A 10,816-nucleotide genomic window follows, 5' to 3' on the forward strand; every position below is an offset into this window, starting at 1 on the left:
ATAAGGATGGTGAGATATTTTCTAATTATATTTTGAGAAGATATATATTTTTTAAAACCGGTACGAATTGATTTAGACACTGAATGATTTACCTCATAGAGTTAAGATAAAAATATAAGGGTGATATATTATTATCCCAAAAATTATGAGGAACTCTATGAAATGATAAAATATAAATTTGAATCACTTTGAGCAAAATAAAATGATTCATAGACCAAGAAAGAAGTAGAAACTGAGCTAAAGAATAACTGTGAGACAATTAGAACAAATATGACGTCGTCATACTATGCGTATAAGTCAAGTATAAATTATAAGAAAATGACAATAGTACTTATCATCATTTGAAAGAAAAAGACAATTGTCAGATAGCTCACGGAGTGTTGAATTGAGTTTATCGAATAAAACAAAAGTTATGGCTTATTAAAAATAAGAAGACTAATGATATTATTTCTATTTTCAATGAAACTATAGAAAATAAAATATTTTGAAATTAATTATCATTTAAATGATTTCCTTGATTCGTAATTAAAATCAAGTCAGGAAAATAACTTTAAAAATAATAATAGATTATAAACACTCAATTAATTAATATAATGAAATTAAATAAATAATCTAGTTATTTATTTCAGGGTCTTACATTTTGCGATTCAGGTTTCTTAATTTTGCTTGTATGGAGATAAGGAGAAAGTGAAGGTGCGGGATGAGAATTTTGGGAAGAAGGATGAGGAGAAAAGTGAAGGTGCTGGACGAGATTTATGAAGAACACGATTTGAGTCTTTTATGAAGCAGATGAAGATGAAAAAAAAATGATATTCTGGTTAATTTTTAATTTTTGTGGAATTAATAATTTTAATTAAATTTAACTATTATTTTATTTTTTGATGTGTCCTCTATGGGTAAGAAAAAAGGATTTTCTTAAAGAATATTCCGTTTGGAATTAAACGGATGCTAAAGGAAGGACTTAATTATCACAAGTTCATCTTTCATATACCGAAATTGCTCGTTTTAAACAAAGGGGATTCAAATTGCACATAGGGACAAAAAGTGCAACTAAGCCTTAAAAATATAAGCTTGGTGTCATACCCTAATTTTATCCGACTCTTTTCATTTTTTTAGTCTTAACTTGAATTTTATTTTGTTCTTCATTTAAGTTGAAAAGAATACAAAATGAAAGTGCAAGAACCCTTTTTTATTGCTAATAGTCATGTGAGACTTGTATATAAAAAAAATAGAGACTTGGGCTAGTTTCTTTCAAATTGGCTCATTTACCTTTTGGTTATTATTCATTTCTTAAGAAGAACAAACAAACAAAAAGAAAATCAATACTTCTCTCCCTTTAAATATACCCTTATGTTTTTTTTTATATAGGAAAGATAAATTACACCCTCCAGGGATTGAACCCTAAACCTCCTCACCTCAACCCATATGTTCCCTAGCTCTTACCACTTGAGCTATCATTCAGAGACATAGACCATTTATCAGACATACAAGGAGGGGGGAGATCATTGTATTTTTTTGTGAAAATCACTCTCTCTCGTCTAAAACTTACAATTGAAAATCGCTTCTTATTGTGAGAAGAAGCACTAGAAACATAACTATGTGCTAAAAAAATCAAGCAATATAGGTGTTGGGGTGCCATGTATTTTTTCTTTCTTCTTCTTTCTCTTTTTTTCTCCTGCTGTATGTTATAGAATAAGATAGCCTAAACCCAAAACATTTCAGAAGTAGAGTCAGCCCTCGCTGGAGCACCACCGAAAGGGTGGTGGCTTTGGTGTTGTGGCACCACTCTTGGATCAATCTTTGTCCCGTCAGCCCCTTGCAAAACAACCGTGATAATAAGGTGGCTTTGGTGTCATAGCCGCGCCGCCGCCGGTCCCACCAACCTTCACCGGAACATCGCCAAAAGGTTGTAATTTTGGTGTCGTGGTTGTTGTGGAATGTCGTTTCTAGGTCGATCTCATCGGCCCTCGTTAGAGCACCACCGAAAGGGGTGACTTGTCGTCTTGGCTGGTGATGCTTGTCGCCGGAACCCAGAGTGTACTTAGCAAGAATCGCTACCAGAGAGGAAGGAGGTTGTTCGCGCCGCCCCTGTGAAAGCAAAGGTTGTCGGCGCAGAGGAATAAACTTGCCTTGTTTCAGAGGAGAAGATGAAGCAGAGATGTTCGGAAAGAAACCCCGACTTTCAGAGCTCACAATAGTAACCTAAATGAAACAAATGCGAAAATATGCACGTAATTTTTTTCGTTTTCTTTTTCTTTTTTTAAAACAAGGTATGCAACACCTGTGATGCATGACATATACATAACATATAAACAACCCCCAAAGTGATAGAGTGAGCCCGAAGGCGATAAGTACAAGTCCAGTAACCAAAGTGATGTGAAACTAGTGTAGTTATAAATACAAGTTCCTGAAAAGAGGGAGGGCCAGCCCAAAACAGCTTCCTCCAGACCTCCTACGTCTGACTACTCCCTGTGATTCCCATTAAATGAGAACTACACAAAAAGTAAGATGTCAGGGACCTACCCTGCCCCAAAAATACAAACACATGCAGGTCAAACCCTACGACTCTTGATCAGGATCATGAGCAACAAAATGCCATTCAAAGCTTAGGAGGTCCAATGACCAGGTCTATGGCAAGAAAGCACCAAGAGAACTGAGTCAAATTCATGGTTAAGACACTTGCACCACAAGGAAGTGAAATGATGGCACCAAAGCCTGTGATGGTCATCCAAGCCCAAGAGTGGGCGCCATTTTTAAAGAAGGAGCTGATTTGTGTTCTTTTTCTTTTATTTAAATTAAATAAATGTGCAAGTGACCAATTTATTAAGTTAGGACCAGAAGCACTTAGTCTTTGTATTTGTTTTGGTGTGTTTAATCCACTTCAAGTGGTGGTTGGTGCATAGAGTGTAAAGAGGGGGGGGGACCATCTCTCTCTTTGTTACTCTTTGTTTTCTTTTTAAATAAGTAGTCAATGGTTTGCCAAAAATTTACAATCTAAATCAACAACAAGAAGAAAAGAGCATTCAAGGATTTTCAAAGCATTAAGTTTGTGTCTTCTTAGTCATAAAGAGCTATCTGAATGGGAGTTTCAACCAGCCTCCTACACACCTAGACCAAGACTTTATTCTCTTTTATTTGTGTTTAATTTTCAGCCTAGGATTCCCTTATGGTTGTTACATTTAGCTGATTTTTACATCAAGACTGATTTCTTCTCTTATAAATAGCAATTGATACCATTGTAATTGGCAGATTTTGATAATATAATTTTGAGTCTTCATACTCTTGGGTTCTGGACTGAATCTATCTATTGATCTTATCAAGAAGCTTTTCTTGTGGTGATCTTCACTCCCAAAGGCTTATCCTTCTCAAAGGTGGTGCCCCTACTCTCAATTTCCACTTCTAAAAATCATTCAACACTCTCCATTTCCAGCACTTACTCATTTCAATTTCATCATCTTTTTCTTTTTCCATTTTCATTTTTATTTTTATTCAAGTCTGTTCTTGCCATGAACATTGAGAGAGGGTATAGCCCCTAGAGTAGAGAAATTGCACTTTGAGAAAGAAATTTAGAGAGAATATTTAAGTGTTATTTAGCAAATTAGCCAAGAGTCCCTTACAAATGGTAACTGCTCCTTATTTATAGTAGCGGAGTTGGGCCTAGCATGCGTAACTGCCTCGGTTGGGCCTCGCTGGAGGAGGCCCAATTCCCAGGCTAGGCGACCGCCATTTGGCGGGTAACCCCTGGGCGTAGCCCCCTAGGAGCTCGCCTAGTCCACCAACCCACAAGACACCAAGCACGAAGCATGAGGGCTAAGTATGTCTTAAAGATCATGAACGAAAAATTAAAAACGTTGTTACATAAAGTAAGTAGGTCGCTAACATGGTAAGAAAGCAATAAAATTTTGCAAGTCCATGAGCGGCGGTCGTGGTGAGTTCGGTCGCCACGCTCAAGGGGTGATTGTGGTGAGTTTGGTCGCCAGGCACGTTGACACGTCATAGAAGTGGAAAAGTCAGCGTATCTTCAAAATCTCAACTTCCCCTCTCGAAACGTCACCTCACATCATAAAGTCACGAAACCCGTGTTAATCATATGTTACAGCTCCCCCAAAGATTGCACCGCTTGCTTTCTTCAAGGCAATAATTTCCCTTCATCATTATGAGGCACGACCCCCTATCATCCACATGCGACGAAACGACCATTCAAGACCTACACGCTTCCCATGCCAACAGTCACCCCTACCTATAAAGACCCTCATTCTCCACCATTTACCACTTTCGAATCCTCCACTTTTCTCATCCTTAATCTCCTCCCAAAAATCTCCGACCAGTCACCATTCCGGCTCCGTTGCTTTCCACCCCTTTGACTATACCCTGTTCACCGCTTTCCCTGGTGAGTCCTCCTCTCCGTTTACTGCATCTTGTTTTCAAACCCCTACCCCCTTTTTACTTTCCTTCATGGCATCCAAGAGCTAAACCAGAAACTCCTCTCGCCGCGCCATCCCAGCTTCTCCCACACGGCGCGTGCCGACGCCCATGGTGCCTGCTGAACCGTCTCTCCCCAGCAAGGTTCCCCTCGAGGTATCAGAGATTAGGGCCTTTCGACTTAAAACCTTCTCTACCCTTCCACCTTCTGCCACAACAGCCCCTCCTCAAGAAGCCATCGACCAGCCTTCCAATTACGAGAGCCACGATTCGGTCTCAAATCTTTCCTCAGAAATTGGGGGCTTTTGTCACGAGATTGCCCTGAACAACATCCTCATCTATGGTCGTTTCGTTGGTGATGATCGCCCCTGGTGTAACGCCCCGATTTCTCGAGTGTCACACAGTAACCAAACGTCACAAGTTTCATAAGAAATTTTTGTCGGTTAATTAATTAATCTTGAATTAATGACAAAGGTTCAATTTTACGAAATTCTTGAAACTTAACCTTTCCAAAAACACACGGAAAATAATCAACAGAAAAAACTTCTAAATTAAATAATCATCTGAAATAGTAAGAAACATGCGTCTGAAAAACCAAAGTAAGTAACATCAAATTTAATTATCCAAAACGAAAAGCAAAATAAATAGTTCAATGCCCAAACTCGGTACTCTCAACACCAAAAGAAAGTGAATGTCTCTCAACCCAACCCTACTCCTTAGCCTCTTCCTCTTCCTCTTCTTCTTCCGAAGTGTAGTCGTCATCTAGCAGTGGCTCGTTGGTGAACTCCCTCAACAGATGATTCCTCAGACCTCGATAGATTTGGCCCTTCTCCTGATAGTACTGGTCAACTGCCTGTCGAAAGAAACTCTGGGCCTTCAACTCGTCTTCATCTGGGTTCTTCAAGTTCCAGGACTCTCCTTGTAGTGGTGGAAGTTCCTCCTCCTTCACCTCAGCCTTCTGTAGGTCCTCGGGTTCCACTAGTGGTTCACTCTTCTCTACCAACATCTCTTCAGATGGATCTGACTCCAACTCCGACTCTTGGTTGGAAGATTGCTTTGACTCCACTGTAGGTGTCTGGAAACGAAAGGGCGCGAATGGTAGTTCCACCCTTCCCGTAAGTAGTTGAGACTCAATCCACTCTCCTTTCTTGTCAGTGCACCGGAGAGTAGCATTGCTGACATATATCCGGCGGACCTGGTGCGCGTCGGTCACCCAAGCCTCGTCCTTGTGCTCGTCACTGAGAATCAGCTCCCAAGAACGCACCGCACTCTTGGTCACAGTCATCTGGCCCCCCCCAGAACAAACAGATAACACATAATAGAGGGTTAGTTCCCATGCAAAAACACAAATAAACAGTTCATGGTAATCATACAATTTGTCGCATATTCTCACATCTAGAGTTAGCAATCCTAAAGTTTAGTTAGGCTAACGTCCTCACCATCACACAACCACCTCAACACCTTGGATCCAATCTCGATCATCCGCAGATGAACAACACAAGGGGACCAACATAGTCAACCCAAGTCACGTGGAGACCAACACAGTCAATCCACAAGTTCTCAAGGAGACCAACACAGTCGATCCTTATCTCATGACTAAATCATGGTTATCACAGGGAGACCACAATCAATCCACAAAATCTCTCGCGTGCAAGTTACCGTTTGTCTCTAACGACACCATCGTTCTCATGGTCCATAGCCTATACCCTAGCACTACAACCTTATCAATCACTTACTTGCAAGCGAAGTTCACATATCTAGGTTTAGCTACTAATATTATATCATAGAGATAAATTAATAAATCATCAAGCATAGTGTAATCAACAGGAGGGTTAGGGTTTTGTCCCATCCCTCGCACAATAGAAAATATTCAAGCATACTCTCATCATGTAAACAAGTCAACGCCTAAACCCTAGAGAGCACTTAGGTTTCGGTCAAGCATCTCTAATACATCAATTAATCATGCTCCTTCACATATCAAGTAGTAAAAATCACCAACTTACAACAACTTAAACAATTAGTCAAGAAGATAAGAAAAAGTCGCCTAACCCTAACAATTAGGGTTCGGCCGTACCACACATTAGGTATAGGGTTTTCCAAAACTTGTTATCATGCTTAATCATACAACTCATGAAAACTCTAGTAAGCTTTTCATTCATGTTCATCATCACACAACTCATTCTAACACATGTTATTGACTACCAACATAGATCCAAGCATATACATCAAGTTTGGCAAGGTTTTGCCTAAGAGTTTTCATAGATCATGGCATCACACATGTAGAGAAGGTAAAAACAGAAGTTTGACCCTAAAGCATGTTAAAAGAAGAGATCCTATTCATCATATAAGAGGTTCACATGTTAGAGAGATCACCCATCCTCAAATCATGCAAAATTTGCACTCATAGGACAAGAATCATGAAGCATATAAGCTAGACTCTACCCAAGACCGGAAAAGCCCTCACCTTTTCTAGAAATTGAGGAAGAAAGATGAATGGTTTGAAGAAGATGATCAACTCTCCTCCCTTGCCTTGCTTCCCACGAGACTTATTCTTCCCCCTTGCTTCTTCACAAGCTTCTTCTTCTTCCCCCTTGCTCTCTCTCTCCCTCTCTCACGGCCTCTCTCTCTCTTCTCTCTCAAAGCCTTTTTCTTCTCTTGCTGAATGGTTTACGTGAAAACAAGAGGTATGGTTGCCTTTCTAATTCAGTTCCAATGATAATGAAAAGAAAAGAAAAATCCTCCCTTTTCACTCTAATAAAAACCGGCAGCCAACACTCTAGGGTTAGGGTTTTTCACAATTTTTTTTACCTAAGCCCAACTTAAACCTCTTAATATCTCTTAATTATTTGAAAAATAAAATAAAAGAAACCCCCTTTTTCCCATATATGGCCGGCGGCCACTCCCAACCCTCACTAGGGTTTTGTAAAAATTTCCTTATCACCATTTATTCGAAAAAAAACAATAAATGCTACACCTTTTAAAAAAAAACTTAATAAATATCATTAATACAAGGTGTAACTCTCCTTCTATAAATAAAAACTCAATCTCTACATTTTATATATATATATATATATAATGTGCAAGAAAAACAGTGCGGAAACAAATGATGAGGGTTAAAAGGATTAGAAACAAGAGAATAGAAGGTCCTAAAGCTATTTTCTTTTCAGAAGCTCCATGAGCATTTGCTTGATCTCCTCATTAGATTTCTGGATTTCAGAAGTGACATTGTCTTGTTGATCTAAGCGAGCCCGGAAAACTTGTTGTTCAGCTTGAATGGTAGCCAGAGTTGCTTCAAGTCCAGAGGGAACTAGAGTAGAAGATCTAACCAACACAGAAGATTCAGAACCCCCAGCCTGAGCTTCTAAATGAATGGCCTTGGCCTTGACCAGAGCCTCTATACGAGCACCCTCCATCCTGACAACTTCTTCATACTCAGCTTCTATCTGAACACACTATGCCAATTCAGCTTCATATAGAACCTTAAAGGCTTCCAGTTCTTCTTCTCTACGACGTTTAGCTACCAGAGCCAACTCTCTTAGATTGAGCAGACTCTTGTACTCAGCAACAACTTGTCGTCTTGCATTTCTGGCAGTTTGCCTTTCCTCAACACCCTTAATCCGTTGAGCCTTGCCATAATCAGACAGCTCAAGCATGTCTTCAAGGGGAACTCTGAACCAATGCTCAAAGTCCTCCCAGAGGGCGACAATCAGGTTTGGTTGATAGCTTGAATCAGTGGCAGCATATAAGTTGCGAACCCTGGCGCTTGCTTCAACACTTAACCAATTGATAAACTCAAGAAGGTTGTTTGGATCAGGTGGGTTGTATAGGATCAGAGCAAGGTTAGATGGGGTGCGTGCAAGGGTTGAGCTGGAAGCTTCAGAAGTTACTGGAGCAGAAGTGTCTACTTCGGAGTGCATTTGTTTAGAAGCTTGGTCTAAGACCATCCGACCAGAAGTGGTCTGATCAGGAGCAGATTGTGTGGGTGAAGTCTCTGGTTGAGAAAAGACAAAGTCTTTAGAGGTGAATGGGGAGTATTGTTTGAGTGAAACATCAGAAGGTTCTGATGTGGTTCGTTCAACATTGTTGATTGGGAAGGCAACTGAAAGGGGAACAGGGTCTGGTTGAGGTTGGATAAGTTGAGGTTGATCAGAGTCGGTGGGAACAAAGCTGGTATAATGAGTTGAATTGGTGGATTTGGTGCAGAGGTGGATTGATGTAAGATCTCTAGAAGATCAACCCTTGGAGGTGTGGGAATTTGTTGTTCAGATGTGGTTGTAACTGTGGTTGTGGTGATGGTAGTAGCTTGAGTTGGTATGGGTACAGTGAGAGAAATGAGTGGAGAGGTTAAGGGAATTGTGGTTGAAGTAATAGAGGTAGAAGGAGGGGGAAGAGGTTGAGTTTCATCAATGGTGGTAAGTGAAATTGAGACAGAAGCAGAGGCATGCTTACTTGCATGTCGTGCAGAAACTTTGGTAGGCCTTGGAGCTGGGTTCTGATTCAGTTCAGAAGTAGCAGATTCAGTCTTGACCTTCTTTCTTTTTACCTTCTGCTCACTGTCAGAGGTTTCTGACTTCTTCTTCCTCTTCCGAGGAACATCAACATCAGGAGTCTCTGGAAGGTTCCTGATGAAGTCTTCAGGATCTATGTCAACGCTTTCATCCTTCATGGCGTTCATATACTCCACAATGGCTTCTGGAGAGTCCTACTTGGACCAGAGTGGGTAACCATTGACATAGATTCGCCTTCGAATCAGATCATCTGCAGATTCCTTTATGGGCTTCACAATGATTTTTTCAATAAGTTTCATGTTGTGAAGGGTCTTGGCGTTGATTGCTTCTCCTGTGATTGCTGTCAGATCATCTGTGCAGTTGGAGTCCTTCAGAAATTGTACCAACCCATTCTCTATAAAGATATCTGAAAGCAGCCTTTCAAACGGAATGTACTTGATGGAGGCCTTGTCAGAAGTGGTTGTTGTCCTTGACTTCTTCACTGCATCCTTCAGATACTGGAAGAGAAAGTATGGACGACAGAGCTTGAACCTTCTGTCCAGGCAGTAGAGAATGCATTTTTGAGTGGCATTCATGTAATCTGAAGAGCTAGATGATGGCTTGGGATGAATGCAGGTAAGGAGAATCTTGTGCCAGACTCTCAGATTGGCAGAGAGATCCTTTGTCCTGAATTCAGACTTCGTTGAAACCTTCTTGCCAAAGAGTTGGGGATTGACAAAGTGTTTCATTAGTCTCAACTGGTTATCCACATTCTGAAACCTTTTGCCCTTCCTATTCTCCATTCCCAGAAGCTTGGCAATGGAAATTTCAGTGATGACAATCTTCTGACCTAGAACGTTAAAGACGATCTGGACTTCATTACAATCAGCCTTCCTCCATAATTCTTTGACCAGCTTCACATACACTGGCCCAAGCAGACGATTGAAGTAGCTTCCCCATTCCTGAGCAGCAGCTTCAGCCTTCAAATTTACCCCATTGTGTTCAAGGTTATCAAAATCAACCCTTGGTTCGCAGGGAACTGTAAGTTCATCAAAGGTCAGGACACAAGTAACTTGAGCCTCTTCTTCATGGGCTTGAGCAACTTCCTCTGTTTCAGGTTTTCTTGGTTTGACTTGAGAGGAAGATGAAGAACCTCCCGCAAGGAGACGAGGATTGACGAGACCATCGTAAGTATCAGCCATTCTTTTGTCCCTTTCTTCCTGTGAGAAGGATTTAAGGAACTCCAACGTAGCAGATTGCTTGTCACTATTGGATGCCATTGAAGATGTTGGAGGTTTGGGTGAAGAACGGTATATGAGAGATGAGTGCAGAGAGAATGCAAAAGAGTTTTTTTGTTGTTGAAATCAAATGCAATGTGAACGTGTGAGTGAACGTGGGTGAATAATGGGTAAGTAAGTGATTTTGAAAGTAACCGTTGAGTGGTTGAAACATCAAAAGAGTAAAGTTAAAAATCAACGGTTAAAAATTAATGGTAATAAATTAAAGTAATTCGTGTTGCAGAAGTAAATGAAGCAATCATTAAACCAAACCTACCCAAGAAGCACACGGAACGAGGTGTCTGGAAAGAGACATACGTCTTGCTATGTGGCATTAGAAGGGAATACCAAGGGGTAATCAGCTTCTGATTGAATGCCTTCTGAACTAGTTGACTTCTGATGAAGGCAGAAGAAACATAGTCAGAGGTTGTAAAGAATTCTTCATTTTGGACAAAAGTCCATCTTCAGATTCTTCAAAATAAACTTGAATCTATTTTCAGCCAGAGGCTTAGTGAAGATATCTGCTCACTGATGATCAGTATCCACGAACTTCAGAAGTAGAACGCCCTTCTGGACATAGTCTCTGATGAAGTGATACTTTACTTCTATATGTTTGACCCTTGAGTGCAG

This window comes from Lotus japonicus, chromosome 3 (assembly GCF_012489685.1).
Source record: "Lotus japonicus ecotype B-129 chromosome 3, LjGifu_v1.2".
NCBI lineage: Eukaryota > Viridiplantae > Streptophyta > Magnoliopsida > Fabales > Fabaceae > Lotus > Lotus japonicus.